We start from the raw sequence: 14,119 nt of genomic DNA, 5'->3' as shown, positions 1-14,119 counted from the left end.
CAGGAGCAGCAGTCCATGAATATATGAGTATGAAAAACACATGAACAGAAAAGGTGACATAAACCTGGAAGGTTATGAATTCTTGAGTTTTATGAGAAGAACCTTAAGAATAAACACCTGGGGTGCCTGGGTGGCTCAGTCAGTTAAGCATCTGATTCTTGGTTTTGGCTCAGGTCATGATCTCATGGTTTATGAGTTTGAGCCCTGCATCGGGCTCTGCACTGACAGTGTGGAGCCAGCTTGGGATTCCTTGCTCTCAAAAAATAAATAAACATTTTAAAAACAAATAGCGAAAGGTTTGAAAAAACCAAAAAGAATAAACACCTAGTTAAAACTACTGATTCTTATGAAAAGAGATTAACCTGCTTCAGGTACTCAGGCAAATTGTGAAAAAGCAGTAGAAAAGACCTTCCTAGAGAAGGAAGATGCAATCTCTCAAGAGTTATTCTTGGGGTGCCTGGGTGGCTCAGTGGGTTAAGTGTCCAACTTCGGCTCAGGTCATGACCTCACAGCTTGTGAGTTCGAGCCCCGTGTCAGGCTCTGTGCAGACAGCTCAGGGCCTGGAGCCTGCTTCAGATTCTGTGTCTCCCTCTCTCTGTGCCCCTCCCCAACTCACGCTCTCTCTCTCAAAAATAAACATTAAACAACAAAAAAAGTTATTCTATTTAGTTCACATTAATTTCCTCCAACACCCACTAGCATCAGTTTTCCTAAGAGATCCATTGGTGTCTCTAAACCATCCCACTAAAGATCTCCAAAATTAAATACACCAGAAAACAGTATGTATTTTCCATGATACAGATACATACACAGTCTTCTTCCAAAGTTAGATATAGAAGAATATTTACCCCAGAGTGTAACCTCTGTGGTCCTGTTTCCCAAACTCCTTGAGTCTGCCAGCTGGATTTCCCACGAGGTTGTCTTGTTAAAAGGGTGCTTAAATAGGCTGGCCAGCAGCACGCCTTGTGATAAAGCACAAGGAAGCCAGACTCTGTGTGGATCACTCTCAGTCCCCTCAATTGCTCATCTTTAACTATCTAATTCCTGACACGTTTCCAAAAAGGGGAAAGGGAAAGGGGAAGGGGGAAGGGGAACATAAAAAGTATTTGTTACATTTAAAAAATGGGGGGAAGGGGAAAGAGCTGTGTCTACGTTCACCTCATTCAACTTCCTTGAGTGACGGCACTATGATGTTGTTTAAATAGATAATACATGGACATCTGCACATTGAGTGCAAACACTGTTCATAACAAGGTCATAGCTAGAAAGACAGATTAACTCATGTGTGGGCAAATAATGCCATCAAAGCAATAGTCAAAAATATAACATTAAAGAGTTATAAAAGATCTTCTGAACAATCAATTCTAAAGGCAAAACATCCACACGACAAAGTCCTTAATTTACAAATCTCATTATTCCTACACAGCTGCTAAAAAGTATGCAGATATTTATATCTGTTTTAATATTCAAAATCTAAGGGCATAAGAAATCTTGTTTGTTTTTAATCAGACAAGAACTTGATATATGTTTCCCTCTAAAGAATAGCAGCTCTCAAGGCAAATTTCTTTGTTATATAAAGCTCCCAAATGTATCTTCTATTTCTTTGGTCTTCACTATTTATAAATTCACAGCAAAATTAAAACAAGCAGAAGGAAAGAAGTTAAGGAGTAGTTAAGGAGTAAAACAGTTCCAACGCTGAGGTTTTTCTCTCTTCAGTTTGCTGTATTTCACTTGTTCTGCCTCTCCTGAAGACTGAACTGAGCTGGAGGGTACTATGAAGAATCTTCTACTGCTTCAGTAGAGTAGTCACTTTTTATTTTGGATCCATTTCCATCATTTTTCAATCATTTAAAGGCCACAGGAATCTATCACTATAAGTGAAAAAGCAAAATAACACTGTATCACAAGACGCAAAATCATTATTACATATAATTGCTAAAATGAGACACAGTCAAATGATCAATCAATAAAAGGTATTAGTAGTTAAAACTTTTAGGTCCAACTTAGACATTAATTTAATGTGTCACCACCTATAGCGACAAAAAAACTGGCTATAATTCTTTTAAGGATTTTAGACAAGTCAGCTGAACAGTGTCTGTTGTTTTATATAACCATACCTGTAATTAGTTATCAAAGGTAATTCAGAAATGCAAATTAATGAGGTTGTTAGAGTTAACGTTTTCTCTCCTACATGAGAATAACTTGCTCTAAGTAATCAAAAAGCCATATAACTTGCTTATTACCAGTCATCAACTAATACCAACCACAGCTTGATCCTTAAAAATAAGACATCTGTCATAGTATTCCTGATATATGATACATATTTTTAGATACCTAGTTATCAACTGAGAGGCTTAGGCTCTTAGGCTCTGACTTACGATATGCTGTAAGAGAGAACACAAATATTTCTTTGGCAAATTCCCATCATTCTTCCAGGGGCTAGATAAAAATTTTTTGATATAAGAGGAGGCTTGCATCTGTAGGCAACTCTGGTCTACACTGGTACAAAGTCTAGTTTTGGAGGATATTTCTCATATAATAAATTGGCAGCCTTGCTCTACTATTTTAAGTTCACGGGGATAGGAAATACCAAATTCAGGGCAGTAAATACCTCTGTGAGGAAAGGAAAGGAATCAAAAAGAGGACTTGGATGGCTTCAATTACATCTGTAATACTTTATTTCTTAAAGTGAGTGATACATACATCACTACTCACTCTACACTTTTTTTTTTAAATTTACCAGCTTATTAAAGAATATGATAAAGGATATGAATCAACAGCCAGCTGGAAGACATGCATAAGGTGATGAAAGTATGCAGAGCTTCTAAGCTCTCTCCAGGTGCACCACTCTCCCCAATCTCTATGTGTTCACCATTCTCTACACTTTTTATATACTTAAAATACTTGAAACAGTAGTAACAGAACAAGCATATAGCAAGTTATGTACTGGGTGATGGGTATTGAGGAGGGCACCTGTTGGGATGAGCACTGGGTGTTGTATGGAAACCAATTTGACAATAAATTTCATATATTAAAAAAAAAAAAAGTTATGTAAAAGATTGGCGTGCAGCGGCACCTGGGTGGCTCAGTCGGCTGAGCATCCAGCTTTTGATTTCAGATTGGGTCATGATCTTATGGTTTGAGAGTTTGAGCTCCGCATCAGGCTATGCACTGACGGTGCAGAGCCTGCTTGGGATTCTCTTTTGCCTTCTCTCTGCCCCTCCCCCACTTCTCTCTCCCTCTCTCAAAATTAAACATTAAGAAAAAAAGATTTGAATGCAATTTATAATGTACACACACACACACACCCCAATCACCCAGAGTATATATATTCCTTCAGTACACATAGAAATCATAAAAACTGACCTTATACTAGCTAGAAGTCTCCAAAGAATAAAACATTCTGTTCTCTAACCATACTGTATTAAACTTAGAAAATGACATTCTTTTGCAGTTCCCATTCTCCTTCCCCCTCCTGAAAAGATCCTGTCCAAAGTCATTAGGTGGGGTCAAGCAAGGTCAGATCTATAGATCTACGGCAGAGGCCCATGTCAGGGTGCTGGGGCCTAATCAGGATGTGAAGTGTGTCCACAAAGGGTGGAAGATAGGGTAATGTGTGTATGGCAGCAGCCCAGTGAAGAATGTCAGAGCCTGCTGTTTCCTGTTAGGAAACGTAAGGCAAAAGTCCTAGGAGGAGGGCAGCCCAATTCAAAGTGCAGGAGCCTGAGTAGAATAAGGAAGCCATCCTGGCAGAGGGACAAGGCCAAGCAAGTTGAGGACTTCCATGCAGCAAGATGCTTTGCACAGGTATTGTAACCTGGGTGAAGTGAGGAAGGAATTAATGTAAGGGAGGAGGTGGTAACTGGAGTTTAGTTACATGCTGGGAATTGATCAAAAAGTAAAAAGTATTAAAGAAAAACAGGAGTCAGATTTCTTACTGTGGGAGAAAGGAGGCAATGACAAAATTTCAAAACACATAGAATTACAAAAACCACTATGAATACATCTTCAGTATAACTGGTAGAGCAGTACTTAATGGAAAATAAGCTTCAAGAATACTTTTTTATGGACTTCAAGCTGTATTACAAAGCTGTAATCATCAAGACAGTATGGTACTGGCACAAAAACAGACACTCAGATCAATGGAACAGAATAGAGAACCCAGAAATGGACCCACATACGTATGGTCAACTAATCTTTCACAAAGCAGGAAAGAATATCCAATGGAATAAAGACAGTCTCTTCAGCAAGTGGTGCTGGGAAAACTGGACAGCAACATGCAGAAAAATGAACTTGGACCACTTTCTTACACCATACACAAAAATAAATTCAAAATGGATGAAAGACCTAAAATTAAGACAGGAAGCCATCAAAATCCTCAAGGAGAAAGCAGGCAAAACCTCTCTGATCTTGACTGCAGCAACTTCTTACTCAACATGTCTCTGGAGGCAAGGGAAACAAAAGTAAAAATGAACTATTGGGACCTCATCAAAATAAAAAGCTTTTGCACAACGAAGGAAACAATCAGCAAAACCAGAAGGCAACCAACAGAATGGGAGAAGATATTTGTAAACGACATATCAGATAAAGGGTTAGTATCCAAAATCTATAAAGAACTTATCAAATTCAACACCCAAAAAACAAATAATCCAGTGAAGAAATGGGCAAAAGACATGAATAGACACTTCTCCAAAGAAGACATCCAGATGGCCAACCGACACATGAAAAAATGCTCAACATCACTCATCATCAGGGGAATACAAATCAAAACCACGAGATACCACCTCACACCTGTCAGAATGGCTAACATTAACAACTCAGGCAACAACAGGTATTAGCGAGGATGTGGAGAGAGGATCTCTTTCTCTGGTGGTGGGAATGCAAATTGGTGCAGCCACTCTGGAAAACAGAGGCTCCTCAAAAAATTAAAAATAGAACTACCCTATGACCCAGCAACTGCACTACTATGTATTTACCCAAGGGATACAGGTATGCTGTTTCGAAGGGGCACATGCACCCCCATGTTTATCGCAGCACCATCAACAATAGCCAAAATATGGAAAGAGCCCAAATGTCCATCGATGGATGAATGGATAAAGATGTACACACACACACACACACACACACACACACACACACACACACACACAATGGAGTATTACTCAGCAATCAAAAAGAATGAAATCTTGCCATTTGCAACTACGTGGATGAACTGGAGGGTATTATACTAAGCGAAATTAATCAGAGAAAGACAAATATCATGACTTCACTCATATGAGGACTTTAAGACACAGAACAGATGAACACAAGGGAAGGAAAGCAAAAATAGTATAAAAACAGGGAGGGGGACAAAACATAAGAGACTCTTAAATATGGAGAACAAACAGAGGATTACTGGAGGGGTTGTGGGAGGGGGGATGGGCTAAATGGGTAAGGGGCATTTCAGGAATCTACTCCTGAAATCATTGTTGCACTATATGCTAATTTGGATGTAAATTAAAGAATTTAAAAAAACGAGAAAAGATACTGAAAATACTACATATAAAACAATATTTGTGTTAAAAAAAAAAGATAGTTGCACAGCAACGTGAATGTACTCAATGCCAATTCACCTAATGCCACATACACTTAAAAATGGCTTAAAAGGTGGAGTGCTTAGGTGGTTCAGTCGGTTGAGCATCCGACTTTGGCTCAGGTCATGATCTCACGGTTTGTGGGTTCGAGCCCCGCATCGGGCTCTGTGCTGACAGCTCAGAGCCTGGAGCCTGCTTCGGATTCTGTGTCCCCCTCTCTCTCCGCCCCACCCCTGCTTGTGCTCTGTCTCTGTCTTTGAAATATGAATAAACATAAAAAAAAATTTTTAATGGCTTAAAATGGTAAATTTTGTTATTTTACCACCAAAAACAAAAAAAAGGGAAAAAAATGTAGACAATATATTTGTTATTGCTTGATTAGCCACAGAGTGTTTCCAGAATGCTACACAAGACGCTGATAAGGGCTGCTTTGAGGAAGGCAGCTATGCTCACCACTATACCACCAACGCTGGCAAGGGCTGCTTTGAGGGAAGGGAAAGTGGGGGTCATATTTTCTCTGTATATCTATGTATACCTTTTGGACTTTGAACTATGTGAATGCATTAGCCAGCAACAAATAAACAAGATAAATTTTAAAACAAAAAAAAACAAAACAAAAAACCCATACATCAACCAAAAAACATATCTATAATAGTGATTTTTCAAAAATGAAGGGTATTGAATTTTTTTTCTTAAACCAGAAAATAACATGTTAGAACACTATTAATGAAAGCATATCACAACGAAACTGAATTTTATTGGTAACAGTTCAGATAAAATGGGAAAAAATAAAGAAAATCTATCAAGAAAAAAAAGAATATTTAAATAAATGAAAAAAAAAAAAGACTAGGGGCACTTGGGTGGCTCAGATGGTTGAAGGACTCACCCTGGATTTCAGCTCATGTCATGATCCCAGAGTTATGGAATGGAGCCCCACATCAGGCTACACATTCAATGTGGAGCCTACTTGAGATATTCTCTCTCTCTCTCTCCCTCTCCTCTTGCCCCTCTCCCTTGCTTCCACTCTCTCTTTCTTTTTTTTAATTTTTTTTTTTAACGTTTATTTATTTTTTATTTTTTTTTTATAAATTTTTTTTTTCAACATTTTTTATTTATTTTTGGGACAGAGAGAGACAGAGCATGAACGGGGGAGGGGCAGAGAGAGAGGGAGACACAGAATCGGAAACAGGCTCCAGGCTCCGAGCCATCAGCCCAGAGCCTGACGCGGGGCTCGAACTCACGGACCGCGAGATCGTGACCTGGCTGAAGTCGGACGCTTAACCGACTGCGCCACCCAGGCGCCCCACGTTTATTTTTTTTTGAGACAGAGAGAGACAGAGCATGAACAGGGGAGGGGCAGAGAGGGAGACACAGAATCTGAAGTGGGCTCCAGGCTCTGAGCTGTCAGCACAGAGCCCGACGCGGGGCTCGAACTCACGGACCGTGAGATTGTGACCTGAGCCGAAGTTGGCCACTTAACCGACTGAGCCACCCAGGCGCCCCTCCACTCTCTCTCTTAAAACATCCACACACACACGACTAAAACCAAACTGACATGAAACATTTTTATCAAGATGATGGAAAAAGAACAGTAAGGGATGCCTGGGTAGCACAGGGTTAAGCATCTGACTCTTAATCTTGGCTCAGATCATGATCTCACGGTTCATGAGTTCGAGCCCCCACATCAGGCTCTGCGGAACCTGGTTGGGATTCTGTCTCTTCTCTCTACCCCTCCCTCCTTGTGCGTGTGCACGCGCTCTCGCTCTCTCTCTTTCTCAAAATAAATAAATAATTTTAAAAAAGAAAAAGAGTTGGGGCGCCTGGGTGGTGCAGTCGGTTAAGCGTCCGACTTCAGCCAGGTCACGATCTCGCGGTCCGTGAGTTCGAGCCCCGCGTCAGGCTCTGGGCTGATGGCTCGGAGCCTGGAGCCTGTTTCCGATTCTGTGTCTCCCTCTCTCTCTGCCCCTCCCCCGTTCATGCTCTGTCTCTCTCTGTCCCAAAAATAAATAAAAAACGTTGAAAAAAAAAATTTAAAAAAAAAAAAAAAAGAGCAATAAAGCAAACCAAAAGGGGTGCCTGGGTAACGCTCAGCCAGTTAAGCATCCAATTTCAGCTCAGGTCATGATCTCACATTTGTGAGTTCAAGCCCCGCATCTAGCTCTCTGCTGTCAATGCTGAGCCCACTTCAGATCCTCTGTACCCTCCCCTCTGTCCCTCTCCTGCTTGTTGTATGCATGCGCGCTCTCTCAAAAATAAATAAAAATTTAAAATAAAGCAAACCAAAGAAACAGAAGCAAAAAAGGTAAAATAATAGAGATGATTTATAATTAATTTATAGTTACAATAAATGCAACAGATTAAGAAATATTATGAGCAAAATAATTATCATGAGCAATTTATATGCTAATAAATTTGAAAACTGTACACCAGATAATTTCTATTACATGATGAATCTGGCATAGTAAAAAACTTAAATAGACCTGTATATACTGTTACACACACCAAAGACACTTAAATGTGAATCAGAAAATGCCCCTTTTCAAAAGGGTCTGAGGTGAATAAAGGAAGCTGAATCTCTGCGTGCAGTTTGCTCTTGGTTAGCAAAGAGGTGCCTTGTTAGTGAGCTGGGACAGGTTGGTTAGCACTTTGGTCCAGAACTAAAGTTTGGGACCAGACTGCACAAAAGGAATAGCTAATTCAAGGACAATCCCTTGATTTGATTCAGTGGCCCAGTCTAGAGATTTTTAAAATCACGACTGATTGCAAGACACTCTGGGAAAGACCAGCATTTAATATAAACAAATTAAAGGAAGCCAATTCACACAATATTTAGGAAGGAAAATAAGCAGGACTTCATAACTAATGGGATATGGGAGTTGGTGTAAAGGAGAAACAGGCTCATTTCTAGTTTGTACAACTACATAGATGACCATAATATCATTTGCTAATATAGGGAATAAAATGCTGACTCTTCCTTCAGTGTAATTCTTTTTGTTTTTGTTTTTTAAGATTTTATTTTAAAGTAATCTCTACACCCAACATGGGGCTCAGACCCACAACACTGAGACCAAGATTTGCATACTCCACCAACCGAGCCAGTCAGGCACTCCTAGAGTTGTTTTTATATATGTCTATACCTACAACTCCCAGTAATAAATGTAATGTCCATGTAATAGGTTTTTATGGAAAGACGTAACTGCTACATGCTTTTTGTCTTAAAGAATTTTGGCTTAAGCCACAGAGAATGTGAAATTCAAGGTAGGGAGATGAACCACCCATTAGGTTATTAAGCTGTTAGACACAAAGGAAAAATGCCTCAATTTTTTTTTTTAATTTTAAAAATGTTTATTTATGTTTGAGAGACAGAGACAGAGTGTGAGCGGGTGAGGGGGAGAGAGAGAGGGAGACACAAAATCCAAAGCAGGTTCCAGGCTCCACGCTGTCAGCACAAAGCCCGACATGGGGCTCGAACTCACACACCGTGAGATCATGACCTGAGCCGAAGTTGGATGCTCAACCGACTGAGCCACCCAGGTACCCCCCAAAAATGCCTCAATTTTAAACATGAGCAGTTCCTTTGCAGACCCGAGTAGGCATGTTCCTCCAGTCTTCCAACTGATGCTTATATACCATCTTTTCAGTCAATTCTCAATTTCAAATTTCTGTAACAGACTCCCAGTTGAGGCAGCAATTGCAGAAGAAATATTAATTGGCAATGCTTTGCTAGTGGTATGAAAATTCTAAAGCTGTCATGTATCTCTTAACAATTCCCACCATCCTCAATAAACACCACACCTAGGATGTAAAGTTATTATATAAAAGTGTGATCCGTGCACGCATGTGCAAAGTATGTGGTCGGGAGAAGATGGATGACAAATGGGAGTGTTTAGTAAAAGGCAACAAATAAAAGAAGATGAAAAGAGGTCAGATAAAAAAAAAAAAAATTCCTGTTTTGAAAGCTAAAGACTAAAGAGAAACATGATAAAATGCCAATAATGGTTTTATTAGGATGGTGGAACTATGGGCATTTTGTTTTATCTTCTTTATTAGTCAACATTTTTGGAATGAAATTACTTTGTTCTGCAATTTTCTATAAAATTTTATAAAGTTCTCTGCTGATGCCTTTTGGAGCTGTGGCCATTTTTCTAGAGTGAGTAATTGAAGGGGCTTCTGCTTAACCACTGACAGATTCTGAAAAGGAAAAATTTCATCACTTAAAATTTTCTTAGAACTTTTTAAAAACATTGTACAAGACTAAATTAGAGGGGAAATTAAGTTTAAAAAAATATATTATATATATATTACATATATATACTTTATATATATATAGTTTATTTTCAGAGAGACAGTGCACGTGGGGGAAGGGCAGAGAGGGGGACACAGAATCCAAAAAGGGCTCATTGTTGACAGCGGCAAGCCTGACGTGGGGCTTGAACCCACAAAATGCAAGATCATGACCTGAGCCAAAGTCAGATGCTTAACCAACTAAGCCACCAAGGCACCCCATAAGATACATATTTTTAAATATGAGACATCGGGGCGCCTGGGTGGCACAGTCGGTTAAGCGTCCGACTTCAGCCAGGTCACGATCTCGCGGTCCGTGAGTTCGAGCCCCGCGTCGGGCTCTGGGCTGATGGCTCGGAGCCTGGAGCCTGTTTCCGATTCTGTGTCTCCCTCTCTCTCTGCCCCTCCCCCGTTCATGCTCTGTCTCTCTCTGTCCCAAAAATAAATAAAAAAAAAAACGTTGAAAAAAAAATTTTTTTAAAATAAAATAAAATAAAATAAATAAATAAATAAATAAATATGAGACATCAAGTATGTGGTCTGGATCTCAGAAAGGTTTGTTCTGGAGACAGAATTTTGGCAACTATCAGTATCTGGTAGATGATGCTTAACTTCAGAGGAGATGAGATCTAGGGAGACTATATGGATATAAATAGTTTTGAAATACTGTCTATTCCATCCCTCAGTTTCCATTTCTATTTGTCACTCCAAGATCCAATTACTCACCAATAAGAAAATTGGTTTCATAGGCACTACTAGTCTCTTCCATCCTCTGCCTCAGCCTCTACTCCTGGCTGCTAGATGTCTCTTCCTAAATCTAGGTTCAAATTATATCACAACACTGGCTGAGAAATTTTGTCTTCCTACCAACTACAGAATAGGATTTAAGTTCCTCAGTCTAATAGTCAGAAATAAATGTTTCCTCACAAGTAATCCCCTCTGAAATCTGCAAAGGACTTTGTGCCTTCTAATGTACTTAACATTTACCCCTTCCAGTATAGATATAAATGTTGATCTTAACTCCCAAGCAGGCCAAAAACCTATTAGCTTCTATATTCCTGCCTTGCCTTTTTTTGAAACTCAATAGCATCTAACATAGTCTCCAGCATGTGGTAAGGATTCAAAGGTTTAATGAATTGATTTTTACAAATTACAATAAAGCAAGGATGCAGAAAATTGGAACCTTCATACACTTCTGGTAGAAATATAAAATGGTGTAGCTGCTGAAAACAATTGGCAGTTCTGGGGCACCTGGGTGGCTCAGTTAAACATCTGACTTTGGCTCAGGTCATAATCTTACCACTCATGAATTCAAGTCCCGTGCTGGGCTCTGCGTTGACAGCTCAGAGCCTGGAGCGTGCTTTGGATTCTGTCTCTCCCTCTCTTTCTGCCCTTCCCCTGCTCGCTCTCTCTCTCCTTCAAAAATAAATAAACGTTAAAAAAGGAAAAGAAAAAAAAAAAAACCCAAACAATTGGCAGTTCTTCAAAAAGTTAAACATGGAGTTACCATATGACCTAACATCTCTACACCTAGATACATGTCCAAGAGAAATGAAAAGATACGTACACACAAAAACTTTTAAGTGATATTCACAGCAGCTTTGTTCACAATAGCCAAAGTAGAAACAACCCAAATGTCCACAAACAGATGAAGAAAAATATAATGTGGTATATCCATTTAATAGATTATTCAGCTATAATAAGGAACGAAGTACTAATACAACATGGATGAACCTTGAAAACTAAAAGAAACCAAATACATAAAAGGACACATACTATACGACTCCATTTATATGAAATATCCAATCCATAGAGACAGAAAACAGATTAAGTGGTTACCAGGGGCTGGAGGGAGTGTGACTGCTTAATGAATATGAGGTTTATGATTGGAATAACGAAAAAGTTCTGCAACTGGATAGTGGTGACTGTTATAAAACACTGTGAATGTATTTAATGGCACCACATTGTATATACTTTAATATGGTTACAGTGGGGGCACCTGGCTGGCTCAGTCAGTAGAGCATGTGACTCTTAATCTCAGGATCATGAGTGCAAGCCCAACATTGGGCATGGAGCCTACTTAAAAAAAAAAAAAAAAAAAACGGTTGCAATGGTAAATCTTATGTTAAGTGCATTTTGCCACAATTTAAAAAGTATAATAAGGCCGCTAAGTCAAAAGAAATAGTCAATATTAAATATAAACAGGGGAGCCTGGGTGGTTTAGTCGGTTAAGCGTCTGACTTCGCTCAAGTCATGATCTCACGGTTCATGAGTCCGAGCCTCGCATTGGGCTCTGTACTGTCAGCACTGAGCCTGCTTCAGATTCTTTGTCTCCCTCACTCTCTGCCCCTCCCCCACTTTCATGAATGTGCTCTCTCCCAAAATAAACATTAAAAAAAATAGAGAAAGAAAGCTATTTAAAAATAAATAAATAAATATAAACAATGCTCTCCATTAAAAAAATTTTTTTTCAACGTTTATTCATTTTTGAGAGATGGAGAGAAACATAGCATGAGGGGGAGAAGGGCAGAGAGGAAGGGAGACACAGAATCCAAAGCAGGCTCTAGGCTCTGAACTGGAGCCCGAAACGATGCTCAAACCCACTGAGATCATGACCTGAGACTGAGATCATGACCTGAGCTGAAGTTGGATGCTCAGGTGTCCCAATGCTCTCCATTTTTATTCAGGTTTTATCTAAGTGCTTTAGCTCTCTCCCTGTAACATGTATATCAGAGATATCTGTACCTGAATACTTGACCCAAACACGCACTCATAAACATTTGTTGAATATTTTACCTTTTCCAAACCTGTAACTTATCAGGCATTTCATATATGCCTGGCAATTTGCAAAGTACTTCACAACATGATCTAATTTTATCCCTTATAATTAAGCTTGTAATGCAAGTAGAGGATGTCCCTGCCAAGGGACCTTCCCTCAATCTCTTCTTCTACCTTAGGCTCCCTTTACCACTCTGATCTCAGTCAGTCATTTTCTCCACAGTCCAGCAGTGTCGCCATCTACTCCTCTTGGTAACTTTTGCCTCTTTCTACACTGGTTTCACTGCAATTAACAAAAAAACACACCCACTTCTCCCCCAACTTTGAACAAAACCCTTTCCTAGAGTCTGTATTTCCCTCTAGGTATTTAAGTTCACTTCCCCTCATTCTTTTTTTAAGTTAGTTAATTTATTTATTTTGAGAGAGACAGAGACTGTGCGAGTGGGGGAGCGGCACAGAGAGAATCCCACGCAGACCCTGCACTGCCAGGGCAGAGCCCTATGTGGGGCTTGAACCCACGAAACCGTGAGATCATGACTTGACTGAAACCAAGAGACCGATGCTTAACCGACTGAACCACCTAGGCATCCCTCCCTTCATTCCTTTTTTTTTTTTTTAGTGCTTATTTTTGAGATAGAGAGACAGACAGTGCGAACAAGGGAGGGGCAGAGAGAGGGAGACACAGAATCTGAAGGAGGCTCCAGGCTCTAAGCTGTCAGCACAGAGCCCAGTGCGGGACTCGAACTCATGAACCATGAGATCGTGACCTGAGCCGAAGCTGGATGCCCAACCGACTGAACCACCCAGGCACCTCCCTCTTCATTCTTTTTTTTTTTTTTTTTTTTAACGTTTATTTATTTTTGAGACAGAGAGAGACAGAGCATGAACAGGGGAAGGGGCAGAGAGAGAGGGAGACACAGAATCTGAAACAGGCTCCAGGCTCTGAGCTGTCAGCACAGAGCCTGACGCGGGGCTCGAACTCACAGACCATGAGATCATGACCTGAGCCGAAGTCAGACGCTTAACCGACCGAGCCACCCAGGCGCCCCTCCCTCTTCATTCTTAATAAACTTATATAGACAGCAGCGTATCCCTTAGCCTTCATTTTATCACCCCCTCTTTATTCCTCAGTCCACAGCAAATTATTTTTCCCTCACAATTTCAAACACAACTCTGAACACATATGTCCTTCTAATTCCAAAATCTGATGAGTAGCTCCCAGTTTATCTCTAAATGAAAGCTGTGCTATTTCGCATGTTGCTTTGAAGAATAAACCAAATATTAAAAATGAGAAACACATTACACTGATTCTTAGTCAAAGGATGGATTAAACTAAATACAAAGCCAGATACATTATTTACTCCTATTCGGGAAGAATTATTAAAATAAAACACTGATCTATGTCACTCCTAACATTCACTTTATCCTTTTCCTCCTTCCTCCCACGGACATCAGGGAAGCCATCCATTCCAGAGGTTAACAAC

General features: G+C 39.9%; 1 protein-coding gene across 4 annotated transcripts in view; it reads right to left on the bottom strand.

Annotated features, from left to right (window-relative positions):
• The window catches only part of GPBP1L1 (GC-rich promoter binding protein 1 like 1), a 70,542-nt gene that overhangs the window by 36,718 nt on the left and 19,705 nt on the right, over positions 1–14,119 (bottom strand). For 3 of the 4 annotated variants that reach the window (XM_058717586.1, XM_058717584.1, XM_058717585.1), the window contains exon 2: positions 849–1,871. The gene's annotated coding sequence lies outside the window, so the exon portion shown is untranslated. Of the gene's footprint in view, positions 1–117; positions 812–848; positions 1,872–14,119 lie in introns of those variants that run through there. The other variant, XM_058717587.1, reaches the window with a different exon arrangement.

The sequence above is a fragment of the Neofelis nebulosa genome, chromosome 2 (genome assembly GCF_028018385.1).
Source record: "Neofelis nebulosa isolate mNeoNeb1 chromosome 2, mNeoNeb1.pri, whole genome shotgun sequence".
In the NCBI taxonomy this organism is placed as follows: Eukaryota; Metazoa; Chordata; class Mammalia; order Carnivora; family Felidae; genus Neofelis; species Neofelis nebulosa.
The sequence above is the reverse complement of the archived record's forward strand: the minus strand, read 5'-3'. Positions and strand labels throughout refer to the sequence as shown.